Source organism: Acanthaster planci, linkage group LG02 (assembly GCF_054643075.1).
Source record: "Acanthaster planci isolate LZ-2023a linkage group LG02, COTS_SCS, whole genome shotgun sequence".
In the NCBI taxonomy this organism is placed as follows: Eukaryota; Metazoa; Echinodermata; class Asteroidea; order Valvatida; family Acanthasteridae; genus Acanthaster; species Acanthaster planci.
The window spans coordinates 3420486-3440164 of NC_141778.1; the positions used below are offsets into that span (position 1 = coordinate 3420486).

Consider the following 19679-nt stretch of genomic DNA (forward strand, 5'->3'; position numbering starts at 1 on the left):
AGATACGAACGATCTACCAGTCTTCCAGAAAGTATCACACATGATCCGAGGGGAATTCGACAAAAGTGTGAAAATTGGGCACTAAGGCCGTTTTCCAATATTCAACTTCGTCTCCGTCTCAGGCTTCATTTCCAAAACCAATCCCCGATTGTGGGCCTGAAGTGTTTAAATTACATTGGATCACTGTAATTTTTGGCTCTCTTACATCTTATTTGATTCTTTGTGTCACTATTAGACTAATTACTGAGCTTACAGCTTTAAAGTCAGCTAGTAAAAAACAGTTGAAGCCAGAGACGGAGCCGAAGTTGAATATTGGAAAACGACCTAAGTAAGGTGAAAAACACAAAGAATAACAAAAATGGGTACCAATGAAAAATGAAGTAATTTTTTTTAAAGTGATCAACTTTTTTGTTCATAAGAGTTAATAGTCTTTCATGTGGCATCAAAGTAATTTGAAAGAATTTGACATTTTCCACTTTCTTTGATTATTTTTCTTTCTTACCAGAAGCTGTTAAATATCACTATTTGATAGATTCTGGGAATCTATTCGAACACGAAGTCTTCCAGGGAAATGGCAGTACCAATCCTCATATGGGTCACCATCGATATGCGAACTATAGTCTGCTAGAATAATTTTTCATTTCTGAATGTATAGCCGCCCGCCTCTATCCAAAATAGGTCCGCAATTTGGGATTTTTTTTGTGAAAAGAAATACCCCGAACTGGAAAATATCAGTCCCAAATTCTGGATTTATAGAAATATTTCTATGATACCTCCTGATCATGGTCTGCCTTATTGTAAAAATCCCTTGGGATCACAAAATGTTAATGAGCTGGCGGGCAGAAATGCAACAATTTGGTGGAATGCACCCCGCAACGCACTCACATTGCCTGTATTGGTTTACATATGCTCCCAAAATACGTTTGTCGTTTTTGCTCTTTGTATCGCTTCTTTTCAAAATAATCTTTAAACTGCACTTTTTTGAATCCTTGTTGGCAAGATAAAGTAAATAGAGGATTTATTTTACCATCAAAAAATGGCTCCATATGAATTTCATAGCTGGAATTCTTCAACTGCAGCGCGTAAATTTCCTATTCGCTCTTTGCACGCTGCCGCCATGGGCAGGCGGAGCTTTGATCTGGCAGCGTTACAAGATAAATATATACATATAGCCGGTTCAGTGACTACTGTGTGTGTTGCTTTTGTAATTTTGCGTGTGTTGCGTTCTTATGCCATGCGACTGGACAAAGCGATTGTACAAGCTGCCAATTCGAGGCTTTGCAGGCCTATGATGGCAGCGTGCAAGGAGCGAATACCTAGGGGAAAGATCACCCATAGTTATGATTTTAGTCAGACACCGCACTGGTCACGAAATGTTCATGTAGTTTGAATACGATCTGATGCGCCATATGCAGCAAGGTATGAGACGGAGAGAACCTCCCCTGCTTTGTGTTGGTCATTGTCTCGCAGGAATCTGGGGAATTCCTTTCAGACATCTTGGGGGGATGTGTTAAGTAACAATAGTCTGGAATGTGTATAGGGATTGGACATGTTGGGGGGGTACCCCTCGGTCTCATTTCTTGCTGGGTATATTCATTAAACACATGTAGTTACATGTACTAAAATGGAGGACATATCGACCTAGACAGTTTGCAATGAATTGAAAACCGAGGGCTAAGCAGCCAAACAACTTACGACTTTGCTGAGCAGAGACTGACAAACACAATGTATTGGCAAAATAGCAGAAAGACGTCAAGACAGGATTTTCAAAACATCGATTTATCCAATAGATCTACGAAAAATTCGCACTGTAACTTCAGTAATTTTCTCCAAATCACCAACGTAAGATTACCCGCCAACAAATGGTCCCTACGTCTCTTTGTTATCTGAGCCATCACTTAATACAGTAATTACATGTACATGTAACCAGGCACCCGACTGAAACAACGTCGGTGTAGCAATAATTACTGACCTTCACACAAATATCTCCGGTGGTTCCGGAATACTTAAAGAAAGGCCTGTGTGGCACTAATGAAAGTCAAACAAAAGAACGTGTTAGATCTTCGACACAATTTAGAGTATAAAGCAGGTTTCTGTCGTTGCTGTTGGGGAACTTTGGGTTGTGACGACTGAGTCTTTCTGTTGGTTTCTAGAGTGATCGGCATGTTACTTTCTCTGCCTTTTGGATTACTATAGAACCAGATTTCCCAGCTCCTGAAGAGGATTTTCAAAATCATTAACTTATTTTCCTGCATTCAAACTCAATGGCAGCACCAAAGCTCTCCTCCAGTGGTCAACCACGAGCAACCTTGTTCCCATGGGTACGATCTTGCCGCGCCATGCATATAGGCTCCCACCGTGACTTGCGCGATCTAATCCCTGGTACTGCATATCCCACATATTTGGGATTTTTGATTAAAGACTTTAGTCAGTGTGTTTAGGTACAACGCAGATTTATGTGTTTGTGACTTGCAAGCATAAATATTCGGTTTGTAAGTCTGACGTCACTTCAGTTTAAACCACGCCCACTGCACATGCACAGCACATAGGGTTACATGCATTTATCGCCGTTTACATGGAACCGGAAGTTAACGCAAAACTTCAGCGATCGTCCAAGGGGAGCCTGCAAATCGTGGCGCGTCCGTCTTTGTAACGAAGTCACTTACGAACCGGATAGAATGAAAAGACTTCATCCGGCAATGCGTATTTACGCGCAGTCTTGCCTGCAGGGTCACGTGCTGGAGGAAAGATACAGAAAAGCGCATCAAAGGTGACGAGCGCAGGACGCAACCGAAACGGAAAGCAGCATTATCCCTTTAGAGTATGTGCGCCGCGCGTTTTTGACGCTGAGTTCAACAGTCTCACGCGTGTATTGCAAGGTCATGTGCTGGAGGAAAGCACCTCGTTCCCATGGGTACGATCTTGTCGCCCCATGTTGGTTTCCACCATGCCTTGCGCGATCTGGTATTGTCCCACTATTTCGTTTAGGCCAGTGTAAATTAGGCCTTTAGTCAGTTTGTTTACGCGCGACGCAGATTTACGCGTAAATAACGTGCAGGAGAATACAGGGGCGCAAGCGTGTATCTTTTAAATACTCGTGCAATACGGCTGTTTCACAAGAGTGCGCGACCAACAATTTGCAACGCGTTGGCCAATCACACTGCGCGAAATTTGTCGACCCAATGCGCGTTTGGAAAAGGTCGACAAATTTTGCACGTTATGATTGGCCAACCTGTTGCAAACTCTTGGTGGCGCGCAATTGTGAATCGCCTGTATTTACTATACATTTACGTATATTTATCATGAATAGCCAGTCAGCGTCATTTTTTAATTGTACACGATCAGGGACTAGTAAAGGAACGCACACTCAGCCCATGGAGTCGAGGTTGGGAGGAAAGATACATTTAGCTATATACTTTACGTTCATTCATTACGTTTGCGTGTCCATGAGGGACAACAAAAATGGCGCCCATTTATCGCACAGTGAATGGGCGTGTTGCACGTACTTCCGATCTAGACTTTTTATTCCATATCCATGCTTGCAAGAGAGTACGTGGGCGCGAGCGTGCAGCTTTTGAAATACGCACGCGATTAATTTTACGTTTGTGTATCTTGAATAACCAGTCAGCGTCATTTTCGTATTCTACACGACCCTCGCTAGTGAAGGAGAGCACACGCAGCTCATGGAGTCAAGGTTGACCCTCGAACTCACCGCGCGGCGCAACAGCGCACTTATACGCACTGTGTACATACTCACATTGCGTCAATAAAAGGTATAGAGTACCGAAATGAATACGTCATACGTACAATTAGTGTGCAAAAGGCATTAGCGCGAGAACCAGCGCGCGAACCAACACGCACGCGTACTCCATTCGTTTGTACTGCACTTTCTGGTTCACAGTGACGTCACACTTCGGTACTCTTCGGGCAAACTTGAATTCTCAGTTCTGATTGATCGATCTATGGCAACAAACAGTGCGATATTATATAAATACGCGTCGGGAGGTAGTCAAACTGACCTACACCAAGGGACCAGTAATTCCCACTATTTTCCAGAAATGAACCATGCCGTATTTGTTTTAGTACACCTCATAAATATTCAAACAGAAAGCTCACGTTACTTGTATTCACAGACGCCATTTTTGTTTCTCAGCTGCCAAATTTCCAGTGATAGTGGAGTGCAAATGTGCATAGAAACAGGGCTTCAATAGTCTGGTACTGACATACGTTTTGGGTCTCTACTGTAATAGTCATTAGGATACAACTCCAAACTGGTTCCGTAAAGACGACATGACACAGACTACATATTTATGCGACGGGTTCCTGAGGGATTTTTTGATGCTACCATGCAGAAAAAACAACCGCACGGCAGCCTGGTGGATACTCAGAACGTCACCTGGTCGCCTATCATTTCGACTTTTCAGACGCGAGGTGGAATCGATTTGCTCATGAATATGTATGAGGTGTAATAAACATCGATGAACATTAACCCGGGTGCGGTCGTGCGCTTACTGCTGTCAACACGAGTAGGATGCGTACGCATTACACTCGGGTGCAGGAGTACACTCCCCATCGGCGAGAAAATCTGACCCGCGAGTCGTATACGACGGCTGGAGATACTCCAGCCGTTCGAGTGTTATACTCGTGTTAACACGAGTAGCTCGCTCGAACGCACCCATAAAGACTGGATAGGACACGCGTACGCTTACGCATGGTGAGAAAACGTGGACAACTGGCGGTGAGGGTTTGCGGGTTTCTGCGCTTGCATATTTTACAACATAGAGGTATGTTGGGATGTCGTATAAATCAATCTCAAACGTCTTAGCTCGGAAATATTCTGTAACAAAGATGTTTAAGGGATGGGACGAAAAGAAAGGGGGTACGTCTGAATTTCGATGGATAGTGCAGACACAAATGAGCTCGTATTAGTCGTAATATCCGTTGGGCTGTTTTCTATTCGTAATAGGGGCCTATTCCTGAAAATTCAGAATTGTATAAATTAAAGTAATTCCTGCGGAGAAATAGTTTACAGTAATGCAGTCACTGTTGAATAAATTCACTCAGTGAATAAGTGCAAACTTCGTAGTTGGGATTTAAGTTTACAAATTAATGGTAAGAGCCGAGGATTCAAAAAAATTTCCTCAAACTTATTTGCAAACAATTGATAAAACTAGAGAATCAGTACAGAAAACAGATGAAATGAAATTCATTGTGAAGAATTGCTGCTAAAAATCAACGAAAAGCAAAGCTGTATGACGTGAATAACAAAACATGTTGACAGCACCCTGACATGTATTACAAAAGACACATTGTACGGGGTACAAAGGTTTTTTCTTTTTACACCTTAATTTATCACGAACCGCAGGTCTATAAAATAAAACACCTTTGAATTTGGTAAATCTCCAAGTATTTGAATTACTTCTTCGCCTGTTAACTGTTACATAATAAAAGTTTGTGTTTCTAGATTTGACAGTATACTGAAACAATAGCACAATCCCCAAAGAGTAAAAACAGAGCAGTGTTTTACTTAAAAAGTGATATTGATATGAAGAAGCATGGATATTAATCGGCAAACTAGACAAAACAAGCTAATAATCTCAAACGTGGGCCACATTTAGGACAGTATGCATCAGCAAGATCACTTTGATTTTAGTTGATCCTCCACGCTGGGAAGATTAAATCACAATCAAATAACTTCACTCAAAGTTTTGTTTCAAATGAGTGACAATACCGATTATATAACAATTAAATAAAAAATGCATTTTACAGAATTCCAAGAAACAAACAATTGAGAACTGAGGCGTAGGCCTATACACTCGGCAAAGGCAAATTATTTTGGAAGCCAGGATGCCATGTTCGGAACACTGCGTGTTAGGAGCAGTTCAAATAGGGCTTTGTTGAATTGGTTAATTCTACCGAGGGGTGAATTTGCCCGCGCTTTGGGATTTAGTCGGATGCCGTCTCGGCTACAGTACTCCGCCGTTGTTTTGAATAAGAGCTGTCCGTCTATGTGTTGTGTGATCGTCACATGTGTTTAAATGCACATACAATTCTAACAATTTACTTTCTCAGTGTAATCCTGTTCCTATTGTTGTTATTGAAATAAGTTAAAACATTAATAATTCCCATGCTCCCTAATAAACTTACAGAATTGTGGTACACATATACATCGGTGTTACTGTTTTTGCTGTGTACCGTATAATATATTTTTTATATAAAGCGCGCATAGGCCCCTTTACTTTCTTTACTGCACGTCAAGTTTGCTCGAAGATAAATTGTTATCACGCCTGCGCTCGTTGAACAAAGAATAGTGCGTCTGTGTCCCGTATGCCACGAGGCCGAATCTGTGTTCCACTCGCGCTCGTGTGATAACTAATATTAATTGAGCACATAAATTGAATTATGGTAAGAATTGAGCTCGGTAAGCACACGGAACACTGCCGTTAATTTAAAAAAGGCAAGAAAAGATCAGGGGAATGCCACTCGCCCGCCATGGATCGTACGAAGTATCCTCTCAGTCAGGGAAGAGACCTTTTTTAAACTAGAGCTCTTTTACATTGTGAAAGTAGGACTGGAGCGATGGTCCATCCTATCACCGTGTTTCTACGTAGCTACAGTATCAGGATGTTTGCTGCCGGTAATCGACGACCCTTCCCCAAAATCAGTAACCACAATTGACCATTAATGGAAGACTTTTAGACGCTGGTGACATAGCGCGCTGGTCCTTTCTCAACATAGAGATTATAATCTCTATTGTTTCAAGGTATTGCGCGTGCTCAGAACTATGCACACATGCTCAGAACAACGCGCGCAGGCTCAGAACTGGACCGGTATGTTTGTCTCCACCAAGCGTCTCAAAGTATCCCATTGTCAAGTAACTAAATAATTAAGTAAACCCAGTTTATTTCTAGCCAAAGCAATTGTAAATAGTTATCCCATTTACAGTACTTTCTCTTTAATAACGCGAATACTTAACAGCTGCGATAAGACAAGCAATTTTCCACCCTATATGTACGAATTCCCCGCAGCGCAGCACCTGTAGCCTTTTATGCGGGATTATGATGTCCACTAGAAACCTTCGGACATGCCTTTTAATTAGATCATTATTTTGGCATTATGCTAATGGCCTACCATTAGGAGTTTATCAGTCCTTGTAGGCAAAAAATACGACCGTAGGTTAACCCCGACACTATTTATAAATGAGTTTTTGTCCTCTTACGTCGGCATGGTTGGGTCCATATCATGATTAAAACGATTAAACGAAGATACCTCAAGGACAGATTTCAATATCAGATTAAAATGCCCGCACATGACCCTATCTAGTATCACGCATGATGAATATTTTAAATTCATGTTTCCAGTTAATTATTTTCGATCAATAAAACTACTTCCAGCAAAAAATAGATCGGTTTCATATCGAGCCACCGGTGGCTTACGAGTATACAATAGCAAATTTAAGTTCGGGCTATTATTTGATGGTTTCACTGCATAGTAGACGGTTGTGACGATCCTCTAGAAAGGGTCCTGGGACCGCTGGGTCGGACAAACGTAATATGAATGCCCCAAATTTTCCATCAATAAAATTCTATCTCCACCCCACCCCAAAGGCAGCCAGGGAAGTGTTTTAAATTCTGGCGCTTTCAATTCCTTGACAAATAGCTATGTCTCCATGGGGGGGGGGCGGTTTGCTCCCTTTCCCCTCCCCCCCCGCTGGATTGCCACTGGTTCCCATGATACGGTCCGTGCAGCAGAAGCGTTGCAAGGGGAAATTGAACACGTAATACATGTATAGTTTTTTTGCAATGGTTTTTAGCTGAATTTGTAACAGGTTGCTTTACAGAACAGCTTGTACTAAGACAGAAAGGTACAGTGTACTCGGGTATTGAAACGCGAAGATGAGGAGGGCAAGAAAATTCTATGGGCCTCGAAGGAGTTAAAAAGAACTGCATTTAAATGGACCCAACACACCTCTTTGTGAATATTCATTCGCTATAATGCAAACTCTTTCGAAAGGTGAGTCTAGTCGAGCGATTTTATTTGATAAAAGTAAGTTCATTAACACCAGTCTTGGAATTATTATCACAATTCTTGCGGTCCTAAATCGAGTAGATTAGATTTGATTATTTTTAGTGCTACAGGTCCGTCCTCCTTGTGTTCGAGGTTTAAAGACATCCATGTTTTTGTCAAAAGGTTAGAAGAGCAAGAAATGTTTATTCATCAATATTGCCTACCAGCATTATTTTTTAATCATGGTTGTTAGAACACAGTTCAATTTTAAATTAGAATTAACACTTTCATTCAGTTTTTAAACATGCCTGCAAATTGAAAAAACACTCAGCATGCACTTAGCTTACAGATGGTACAAACGTGTACGTATGACCTTTTTAAGTGTTATGTGGCAAATGAACTTCTTGGGGCAAAACCTCACACCCACCCTGAGGGTGATATTTGGAAAGGTTACCCCGCTAATATTTTTCACTGGAAAGTGTCGAACTGTGGCGACGATGCGTCCATATGCGACGGCACGGCAACGCGACGCACCTATGTACCGTTAACGACGCCAGTGGCCACGGACACAAGCAACAACCGTTATGCTGCAATGAAATTCCACACTCCATCCATACAGTGTTTTTGTTGTGATAGTAGCAAAAAGCTTGCAATGATCGCTATTTCAGCAATAGTTCCGGTGAGGGAAATAATAGGGTTCACGCAACAGCTTTTGTTTTGGCCTTCCACCGTCTTCCTTCGTTTTATTGCCTTCATCCACCACCAATATCCCGCGCTCTTCCCTCTCACCCGCCCAAAGTCCCACAATCTTTTTCCTCGTCCACTTCACTGCCTGCAATGACCCTGTGACCCCTGGCAGCCTGCCCAAATACATGTTCACAGTTATTTTTAGACCGTGCCCGGACAGGTGAGCGCCGCCATATGCACATATGTATATTTATACACACACAAAAAGCAATTCCCCTACATGATAGTACAGGTAATTTAAATACTTTGACTAAACGACAAACGGCTCTACAGCCGCAGTACAAGCTACAGTACACGGCGATACCAAGCACGATATGTGACAAGAAGGACCCCGTGATTATGATGCATAGCCTATTCGCCTGCGAATTGATTACGGTATCAACGTTCAAAAAAAAAACGGCGTTCGCACAGTAACCCGATTATGTGACAGGAAACTTGGTAGCTACCCCCAGGGGCTAGTTTCCTTCTTTGCTGCCGACACCAGAGCGATTTGTCGTATTGAGGAACAGCAACATTATGTAACTTCTAATGTGAACAAGCATAAAACCAAGCATATGTGCGACATAAGCCTATCAGAAAACACCACTCATGCGAGCGATGAAGCTCATTCTGAGTGGCTTCCGATGAGTCGGCCGAGTCACGCTATCACTGTTGAACGGTATGTTGGAAATATGAATTTGCTTATATTTTCCTTCAGCCAGTTTCCAACTTACGAATAATTAACAATAAGATATGTATGCCACAATTAATACGCAAAGCTGACATGTTAGTTTAACACTGCAAAAACTATGGTGTTAAATTCTTTTTTTATTATTCATTTGGAATGGAATTCGGTGTTACGGAGGGGTAGAACAATCCCGGAGGCAGTGAAATTGAAAAGAAGAAGCGGTGTTACGTGATATTGGTATTAAACTTGTCTTACAGCGCATGCGTCTTTGAAATGAAGCCTTCTGATTGGTTGATATAAAAATTATGGGATGCTAGCTGTTCTAGATATTTCTCGTTGAACGTTACGTGCATGCGTGCTTGATACCTTGCCTTATTCAACCTTAATATTATCTGACAAATGTGTGACGAAATTGTGTGTTAAGATGCCCAGTGCGGGAGTGGGAGAAATCTCAGGAAGATCAAGGGAGGCTTTGCAGAAGTTGTGGAACATGGTAAATGGTTTAAAATGATTGATGTTTTTCAGATTTGAACCGTCCTTCAAAAGTTCTCTCCATCCAGAGACATGTCTACTCATGTCCCGTACAATATACACGTTGATGCGTCCATGAGTAGGCCTATTGCTTATACATGACAGGCACACAGTAGATAGAAAAGAATGCCTGTAAAAAGACTCCATCCGAGTTAAAACTAAAGACAAATTATCTAAATAACCAATTACAAATTATATAGTAGTTCCATACTTCCCCCTAAAGCTGTCCGTCGAGTCTGACGCCGACGGCTCTCTCTTGATCCCGGCGCCTCGCGTGAGCCCTCAGGTGACTGTTGAGCCCGATGCGAGAGGCGGAGCTTCGGCCACACTCTGCACAGATCCAATTTGGATATGCTGGGCGGGCTGCTTGTTGGTGTCTTCTCTGTCTTTTCTCTTGTCGCTTTTTGTTTCGTTTTAGTTCGAAAGTTTGAACAACGCTGTGGCACACTTGGTGCCACTCACTCCAATCATGCGCGAGAGCTTCGAGCTAGTCAGGACTGATTGTTGTAGACTTTCATGTTGGCCTTGAGCTGGTCCTTGGAACGCTTCTTGGGGGGCGCCATGGTGATGGCGGCCGTTAGCAAGCTTGCCATAAAGAGTGCACCCCTAGATATAAATTCCTATAGAAACCAACGATATTTTTAAAATACAACTCTCACAGGTGTCTAAGCTGGACAGCAAAAGATATTCGACATGTCCTCTTTCATTTTCCTTTCAAGTTTTTAGTGGGTTGACCGATGAACTTGTGAGAATTTCTCACCCAATGCAGACACCCTTAAAATGAAGGAAATTTTACTGCTCGGAAAAGTAGCCGTGTCGAAAATGCATACCTCTGCAAAACGGCTAAATAGTGCCACTTCCCGACCAGATTGCATCCAAATTGGAATGCATCCTTTCAAAATTCCTATCCGTTGACTACTGGACAGGGCCATCTGACCGATAAACAATGGGCGGCTAACCACCCCGTCACTTTCCTTATGGCCATCGGTTGGTTTCTAGAATGGTACAGGTGGAACGGTCTCATTTATCCGGCGTGCTCGGATTTCCGGAAGAACGCATCGGATGAACGAGCACGTTGCCGAAACACGCTCATTTATGCAGCGTGCTGATTTTTCCTATTATCGTGCGCTGTGGTACCGCATTTAGAGGACGCAGTGGCAATGGGCATCACGGACGTGTATAATAAAATCTGGACTCACAATGCCCTTAATCGAGCCGAATACAAAGCTTTTCTAGCAATACCCGCCTTTGTTCTTCCTGACGTCAATAAAGGGGAGCCAACCCACGCATTTGTATTCGGCGGGTTAAAATGGCCTGTGGTTGGCTGCTTTTTCATACAAAGGCGTTGCAAGTCCAGGTTTTTTTTATATACGTCCGTGTTAGGCACACGAAGAAATAATTACGCAGATAAGGCTGGGGGATTGGGGAATTACTCTTTTGACCTTGCCGCTTTCGCACGAGAATCTGAGCGGTGCATTCATTATACATGTATGGCAAACCATAAGTGTGGACGTAGCAGAGGTATCCACGGTCAACTGACGGTGCATGTACATACGCAACTTCGTTCTCATTGGTACTATATTGCAGCGCCATACGCTGCTTCCCAACATGTCTTGAGCGATCTTAATTCGAACGCGCACGCAGCCCATGTAGTCGAGGTTGTTAGGAACTCGGCACACCCATAAAATTGAACAAAACGGGACTTACTGCGCTTACGTTCGGACGCTAGTTCGGGTCGCTCGGCAGTGTTCGGTTAATGCCCGGAAGTACGAGCATGCCGGATAAATGAGACCGTTACAATGGAATGAAGGGGGCGGGATGGCTTTGGGCCCTGGGGGCCTGGAGGACAAGTGGCTAGGTGGCCGTTGACAGATGAAAGCTGGTGGTAACCACTGGGCCTGGTTTTGAATTTTAGAGAGTTTACAATATATACTTAATTTTACAATTTGATTTCTTACCCCACATACATGTACAACAATAATTAATTAGGGGGTGTTTTATTTGGCTTTGGGCTTGACTTTCACGTCACATCAGCTTTTTTTCTACGTAATGTTCATGCCCAAACCATGTACTTATGTTTTCCAGCCATACTATTTATCATGGGCGGGGTACGTAACAATTTACTCCTGATTCATTTTTGTCTTTTCGTAAACAAAATATCGACATTTATCGACATTTCAATTTTTCACTTTATAAAAAAAAAAACCTGTTAAACAGTGAACTTTCTCACTTAACCACTCTTTGTGAATCTTTTAGGTTAAATTTTTCCCAATATGTTTGGCAAAACGGACTTTTTGTAGAAACAAAACGCTACACTGTACAGCATTTTCGCAATGCTTTCATGTACGTGTACATGTACATGTACATGGCTATTAAAATGTATATACACTTTGGTTCTACACAAGTACCATTTATGACAGTGATTTCTGGAAATATTGACAGCTTCCAAAAATAAGAATTTATATCCGACAGTTGTAATAATTATATCTTCCCTTTGTGCACATTATCTGCTTTGATGTGTCGGGCTTGCGCATGATTGTATACAGTATAGGAGTGTATGTTAAAATTTCACTGTAGGCCCACGCATGCGTGAACTTGCGTAAGTTTCATTAGTATAACATATTTACAGTAGACTCTACACTTCATTCTCTGAAATATGGGAAATACTCATAATCCTTCAATAAAACATTTCCATATTTTCCCTCTCTTCCTTTTTTTTTTATTTCGTGCTGTATCAATTGAAGTAAACTTGAGAATAACCTAATGTTGATGTCGATCAATTCCACATATGTGCAACCCATTATGAATATGTACCAGAACATGTATGTAATAACTACATAACCTCACACATTAGGAGAAAAGAAGATCTTGATGCTCCAAAATATTGCCTTGAGGGGTTAACTTAAAATACATTAATGCTGAAGTTGCAATTATTAACTTGAAGTTGTTGAACAACTATGCAAGGATTTTTTTTCAATATCACATTAGATTTAATTCCTTCCTGCACTTGACTCTGACCTACATCAAATGTAAAGAATTACAGGCTTGTGGCAACACAGCAAAACATACTAGAAAATAAAGTCACTGAGGAATACTGATGGAGAGCAGATTTGTGTTGAGAAAAAGGAACACGGGTCATTATCTAATGCCAGCCGCGCATGGGATGTCCATCAACAGTGACTTGTGTTGAGTGAAAAATGGAGGGGGTGGTGGTCCGCTGAAACTACATTACCATGGGTGTAATGAAGTGTATCAATTGTGGGTAAGGCATTTATCGGTTAGAATATTGGCCACTTGAAAGCACTTTACCTGATAACCAGCTGATAGTAAACGTATCAGTCGGAACGCTCTGTCGGAAACCTATCAGATAGAAATTTAGAAATGATCCCTGACTCAGAATTGTAACCCCTGAGTCCGGGCCAGAGGTTTAGTGTCATATTTCGTAAATTCCCAATTCCGTGACTCTCAGGACTCTCTAGTGTAGAATATTTTGAGTGTATAACTTTTATTAATGAGCTCGACGGACATATTTCTAACGTATTCATGTGGGTGCACCCTAGAGCACTGCCTTGGGCAGCTGTTGGCCCTCCATGCGGATCACATGGCCGGTCCACCGGAACTGGCGCTGCACCAACATTGCCTCAAAGCTCGCGATGTCGGTGCGCTGCAGGATCGTAAACGTGGGGCACCTTGTCACACCATGTAAGCCCTAACATATCCTGTAGGGAACATCAAGGCCGAGAGACTCACCGCTCTACAAACACGAACCTTAACTTGCAGGCAGGTGTTGTGATTCTAAAAGACGCGGCTTCTGAAGCGTCCCATAGGATCGGCTGACTTGGTTGATACGGTAGTGGATCTCATAGTCGAGAGAGCAGTCACTTGAGGGAAAGCCTCCCAGGTACCTGAACTCAGAGACAACTTTAAGCGCGGCATCATCCACAGTCAACTCCGGGGGGTCGCCTGGGTCTCTGTCGCCGGGTTGGAACGGTATCTCAGTTTTATCGGTGATTATTGATACTGAGTCAATCACAAGACGAGCCTTCATACCGTCGTGGGACTGCTGCAGCATCAAAACGAAGTTCACCGGACAGTCATAGCACCTCAGGAGTTCCCATAGCACCTCCCTACTGACGGTGTCAAAATGCTTTTGACAGATCCTCAAATGTCATGTACATGTCTAGGCTTTGTACTCGGCATTTTTCATGGACTTTCAGAGCAACGGACATCGTGTCGACTGTTCCCCAGTTGAGCCGAAATCTGCACTGCACTTCGGGCAGGATTCGTTCACTTACATGGGCCGTTAGTCGTTTCAGCATAATTTTAGTCAGTATCTTGCTAGCGTGGGAAAGCAGGGAGATCCCCCAAACACGTTGGATATACGCTAGCAGAGCTTCTTGAGGGGCAGTACCACCATGCTTCAGAAACTCAGTAGGCACGCCATCAGGGCATGGAGACTTATTGTTCTTGAGTGATTTGAGCGCATCTGCCACTTCCAACTCAAAGTGTCCTCCCCTGGGAAAACTAGAAGGTCCTGCCGTGCAGAAGTGTCGATTGGTCTTCCGGTATTGAGGAGGTCGCAGAAATGTTCGGCCCATCGTTGCAAGACTTCTTCTTTGGCACGCAACAGAACGCCGTTGGTAGGCTTTACAGGCATGAGCGCTCGATTAGTTGGACCAGCAGTATGTTTGATAGAGTGGTAAAAGGAGTGCATGACATTCTGATCTGCGGAGCCTTGAATCTCTCTTGCCCTTGCTTCCCACCAATCATTTTCGATCTGCCGGAGGTCAACCTGTGCTTCCCTTCCCAGTTCAACCGCTTCTCCTTCTCTGCAGCGCTCGATGGGTTCCGAAGGTGAGCATCATATTAGCTTTGTTCTTCTCGGTGAGTAGACGCTGAATGTCATCCCGGCTCTCATCAAACCTGTCACGGTGTTTCCTGCAACGGAAGCCGATGGTTTCCTCTGCAGTACCTTTGACTCTACTGTGGATGTTAATTGTGCCACCATACTTCTAGTTCTAGGTCGATCTCCCCGGCATTGCGATCGTTCAAGTCCATGAGCCGAGCTGTCACTGCTTTCTCGTACCTGGTTTGGGTGGCGTCACAGCTTAGTGCAGCAGTGTTCAGTCGTCTTTAGGTGAACGCATTACGACTAGCAGGACAAAGAACAGAGAGGGACAACTTTCATACGAGACGATGGTCGGTCCAACACTCAGCTCCCCTCATGACACGCTTGATAGTCACGCCTGGTAGGCACTTCCTCCTCACGATTATATAATCAATGATGTGCCAGTGACCAGAGCGCGGATGTTGCCAGGTAGTCTTATATTTGTTCTTCATCTTGAAAGTCGTGTTAGTGATGACAGGCTCGAATTCTGAGCAGGGGCTCAGAAGTCGAAGGCGGTAGTTGTTCTTTTCCCCACACCATGCTTGCCGCTGACTCCGTCCCACGCTGCAGCGTCAGTTTCCATTCTGGCATTGAAATCGCCGAGGAGGACGGGTTCGTCATCTTTGTGCACGCCGGCGAGGGTTGAGGTCAGGTCTTTGTAGAACATGTCCTTGTCTTGATCATCGCTGGTGAGAGTATGAGCAGTGGTGATGAACGTTGCTTGCATGCAGCAGTAACAGCCTCAGGATCATCAAGTGCTCACATACAGCGGTAGGAGTCTCGGTAAGGCAGTTGACGAGCCTATTGTTTACGGCAAAGCCCACGCCATGCATGCACGGTTCGCCAGCACGACGGCCGCTCGAGCAGAAGGTGAACTGTTCTCCCTCCTCAGTCAGCGAGCCGGTGTCCCAGAAGTGAGTCTCGCTTAGGGCCGCGATGTCCACGCCATACTGCCGCAGCTCCGCTGCCACGAGGGCCATCCTTCGTCGTGGTCCGTCAGTGTCGTTGTCGGTGTTGGGGTCACGATCGAGGAGGGTCCTGACATTCCAGGATGCCACTTTCAGTGGTTTCTTGATAATTCGTCTAGTGTTTCGACCGCGGGAGTTCGATGCCTTTCCAAGTGCGGTATCCTGTCTGGATTAGGAGAGCAGGCAGTGGTTAGGCCACATTTTCTAGTGCCCTCTTTCGCTACGGGAGGTAAGCTGTGCGGTCCTGAAGAGGCAGCTTAGTGACACAAGATAATGCCGAAGGTTCCCCATCCCAACACATCGATGGCCATATTATCTTGTACCGACTGCGTGCAGGCTCCAGGCTGAGGGCTTCCGGTCTCATCCAAGACCCGTCCCCGTCGCCCAGTTCCCATCACCATAGAGCATTTTCATAGAGAAGAGGTAAGAACAGAAGGAGGGAGAGGAAATGACGGAGAGTAAGCCAGCGCGAAGAAATTGTACAGGGTGGTAATGGTACAGCGTAGTCACCAATCACACACACTTGACTGGGCCACAAGAGGATTCCGTTCGCATGGGGATCCCACGACGACCAGATCCTGCATCCATTTGCAGGGGGCTGCCCAGTCTTCGGTCTGTTAAAGCTCGCCTTACGCCTGCCCTCATTGCGGGGCGCAAACATTTCTGAGAGAGGGTTGACATTTTCTTGTTGCTATGCACATGAACAACAATAAATCGGCAAAGAAGAGAAAACTGAGTCCAGGAAAATCTACAGAAGTCCAGAACTTTTTGTGTACAAACCAGTGTAACATTGAGGCTTCTTCCTGAAATAACATCACAGTTTTTCTCATGAATGTGGAAAAAGTCATTAGCACAAAAGCCAAAAAGCGTTAAAATACCCTTTGAAATCAAGAAACAGAAGTTGAAAACGAGGTTAATTGAGGCAGAAAGGTGCTTTTTAGAGTTTTGTAGGTTTAAAATTTATTGCAGCCACCCTTTAAGTTTTGTTCACATTTTATTTCTTTTATTCCTTTGAATAGAATGAAATTGGCATCCTTTTATTAGTTTCCCAGTTTAGGCCTACCAGCACCAAAACGACAGCCTGTAAATACAGCCATACTAGAGTAACATTTGGGGCCTATAAATGGCCATTTTTATGGATTTCAAGACCAAACAACCTCCGTTGAAGTATCGTGTAACCTTCATGCGTAGCGTACACATGTGCAAACAGTCTGGCAGCGGTGTGATTGAGAACCTGAAAAAATGAAAGTGAAACCACATACCTCCCTAATTAAGCCTAGCTGTATGTATCAAGTATTTCTGAAAATAAAGGAGAAAAACGTGGAATTTGTGAGTATTTTTTATGTCATTTACAAGAAATAACCAGGTTCAAAAACACAACAGACTATTACAGCAAAATGCGGGGCATGCGCTGGTACATTAAACGTGCATGTGCGTCACGCCATTAAAATTGTCTATGCAAAACTGACCCTGTTAAAAATACTTCGTGATATCATATAGTTTTAATGGCATTTGGCGGAGGATTTGGTTGACAAAGTCAAATGAAAGGAGTCTGGAGGTAAGTCCCGAGTGAGTATGGAGTGATTCGTGTCAACATATCGAAACCTATTCAAGTGATAGTTTCTGACGAGATCATCAGCATTAAATGCTCCGCCACGCGGATTCTTAATTAAAAAAAAGAGTTTTATATTGGCTGAAAAAAGTAGAGAGATTGATAGGCAAGGATAACCCCACGGGTTTGGAGGCTTCCATACGAGGGCAAAGTTGATAAAATTGCGGTTGAAAAATAGTCCTCTGTGGCAGAAAAAAAGGAGAATGCCGTTTGAAAAATGGCATTCTCCTGCTGTGCAGGCTTGGGAACTATGACTTTTCGGGGCGATTTTGTGTTGTCTGCATAATTAAAATTGTACTGAGAAAAGTAGTAAACTTAATACAATTATTAAATCTTTATTTGTTATGACGGCTTGCATGTTATTGATTACTGAACTTTTTCGAGTTTATATCGTTTTCAGTGGGGCTTGAATAAGTAACTGCACCCAAAAGCTACAATTTTACCTGCTACCCCCCCCTCCCGAAAATCTGAAAGGAATTCCCAAAAATTCCTACAACAAATGAAATACACAAAAGAGGGGGCGTCGCCCTTTGTCACATATCGTCAGGCAGCTTTGGCGTACATAGTTAACGTACCTCGCCAGCGCTTTCATTTCTCCCTCAAGACTCGCAGGTGCGATATTGCATTAACCTGGATTTCTCTTTGTCGAAGTGCTCCTATCATTTGGAGCGAGATATGGGACAGAGAGAACCCCCCCTGCCTTTGTGTTGGTCATTGTTTGATCACTCAGAAATTCTTTACAGACTTCTGGGGGGATGTGTTTAATGGGTAACAATAGTCTAGAGTGTGTATAGGGATTGGACAGGTAAGGGGGGTACCCCCTCCGTCCCATATCTTGCCTGGTATAGCTTCTATCTACATAGGCAATCATTACAAGTCACCAGCGTACTCAGTTGCGTGCTACACATAGAGCCAATTCATGGTAAATTTTCCACAATACGTCTACGCTCCAAAAGATAACTTGTCATGCCAGTAGCAATGCTTTAACGTGAATTATGTTTCCAAGGATAAAAGAATTATATTTCAGCAGGTAGGCGAATAAAACACAATTCTTTGTTGGGCTTCTGTTGATTACAGTGTGGCAATTTATTTTTCAATTAGCCTATTATCATTGATTCATCATTTTACGGCAATTTATTTCAAATCGGTGGCTAGTGTGTTATATTTGAGATAAATTAACCATTTATGGTTCGGAAGACGTCTATATGACGTCTGGAGTCTACGTACAGGAGGGGAACCAGTCTAATAAACGCATAGCGCATCATATACCCAGCAAGAAATGAGACTGAGGGGTACCCCCCAACATGTCCAATCCCTATACACATTCCAGACTATTGTTACTTAACACAGCCCCCCCCCCAAGATGTCTGAAAGGAATTCCCCAGATTCCTGCGAGACAATGACCGACACAAAGCAGAGGGGTTCTCTCCGTCTCATACCTTGCTGCATATGGCGCATCAGATCGTATTCAAACTACATTAACATTTCTTGACCAGTGCGGTGTCTTACTAAGATCAAAACTATGGGTGACCTTTCCCCTAGGTATTCGCTCCTTGCACGCTGCCATCATAGGCCTGCAAAACCTCGAATTGGCAGCTTGTGCAATCGCTTTGTCCAGTCGCATGGCATAAGAACGCAACACACGCAAAATTACAAAAGCAACACACACAGTAGTCACTCAACCGGCTATATGTTTATATTTATCTTATAACGCTGCCAGATCAAAGCTCCGCCTGCCCATGGCGGCAGCGTGCAAAGAGCAAATAGGAAATTTACGCGCTGCAGTTGAAGAATTCCAGCCATGAAATTCATATGGAGCCATTTTTTGATGGTAAAATAAATCCTCTATTTACTTTATCTTGCCAACAAGGATTCAAAAAAATGCAGTTTAAACATTATTTTGACGAACGTATTTTGGGAGCATATGTAAACCGTTACAGGCAATGTACGTGCGTTGCGGGGTGCATTCCACCCAATTGTTGTATTTCTGCCCGCCAGCTCATTATCATTTTGTGATCCCAAGGGATTTTTACAATAAGGCAGACCATGATCAGGAGGTATCATAGAAATATTTCTATAAATCCAGAATTTGGGACTGATATTTTCCAGTTCGGGGTATTTCTTTTCACAAAAAAAATCCCAAATTGCGGGCCTATTTTGGATAGAGGCGGGCGGCTATACATTCAGAAATGAAAAATTATTCTAGCAGACTATAGTTCGCATATCGATGGTGACCCATATGAGGGATTGGTACTGCCA

General features: G+C 43.3%; 1 protein-coding gene across 4 annotated transcripts in view; it reads left to right on the forward strand.

Annotated features, from left to right (window-relative positions):
* Nucleotides 1-19679, forward strand: part of LOC110975358 (neuromedin-B receptor-like) — a 36706-nt gene that overhangs the window by 8457 nt on the left and 8570 nt on the right. Inside the window, exon 1 of one of the 4 annotated variants that reach the window (XM_087132823.1) lies at nt 3788-4784. The exons of 2 other annotated variants lie outside the window; for them this stretch is intronic. The gene's annotated coding sequence lies outside the window, so the exon portion shown is untranslated. Of the gene's footprint in view, nt 1-3787; nt 4785-7730; nt 9413-19679 lie in introns of those variants that run through there. One more of the 4 variants, XM_087132824.1, reaches the window with a different exon arrangement.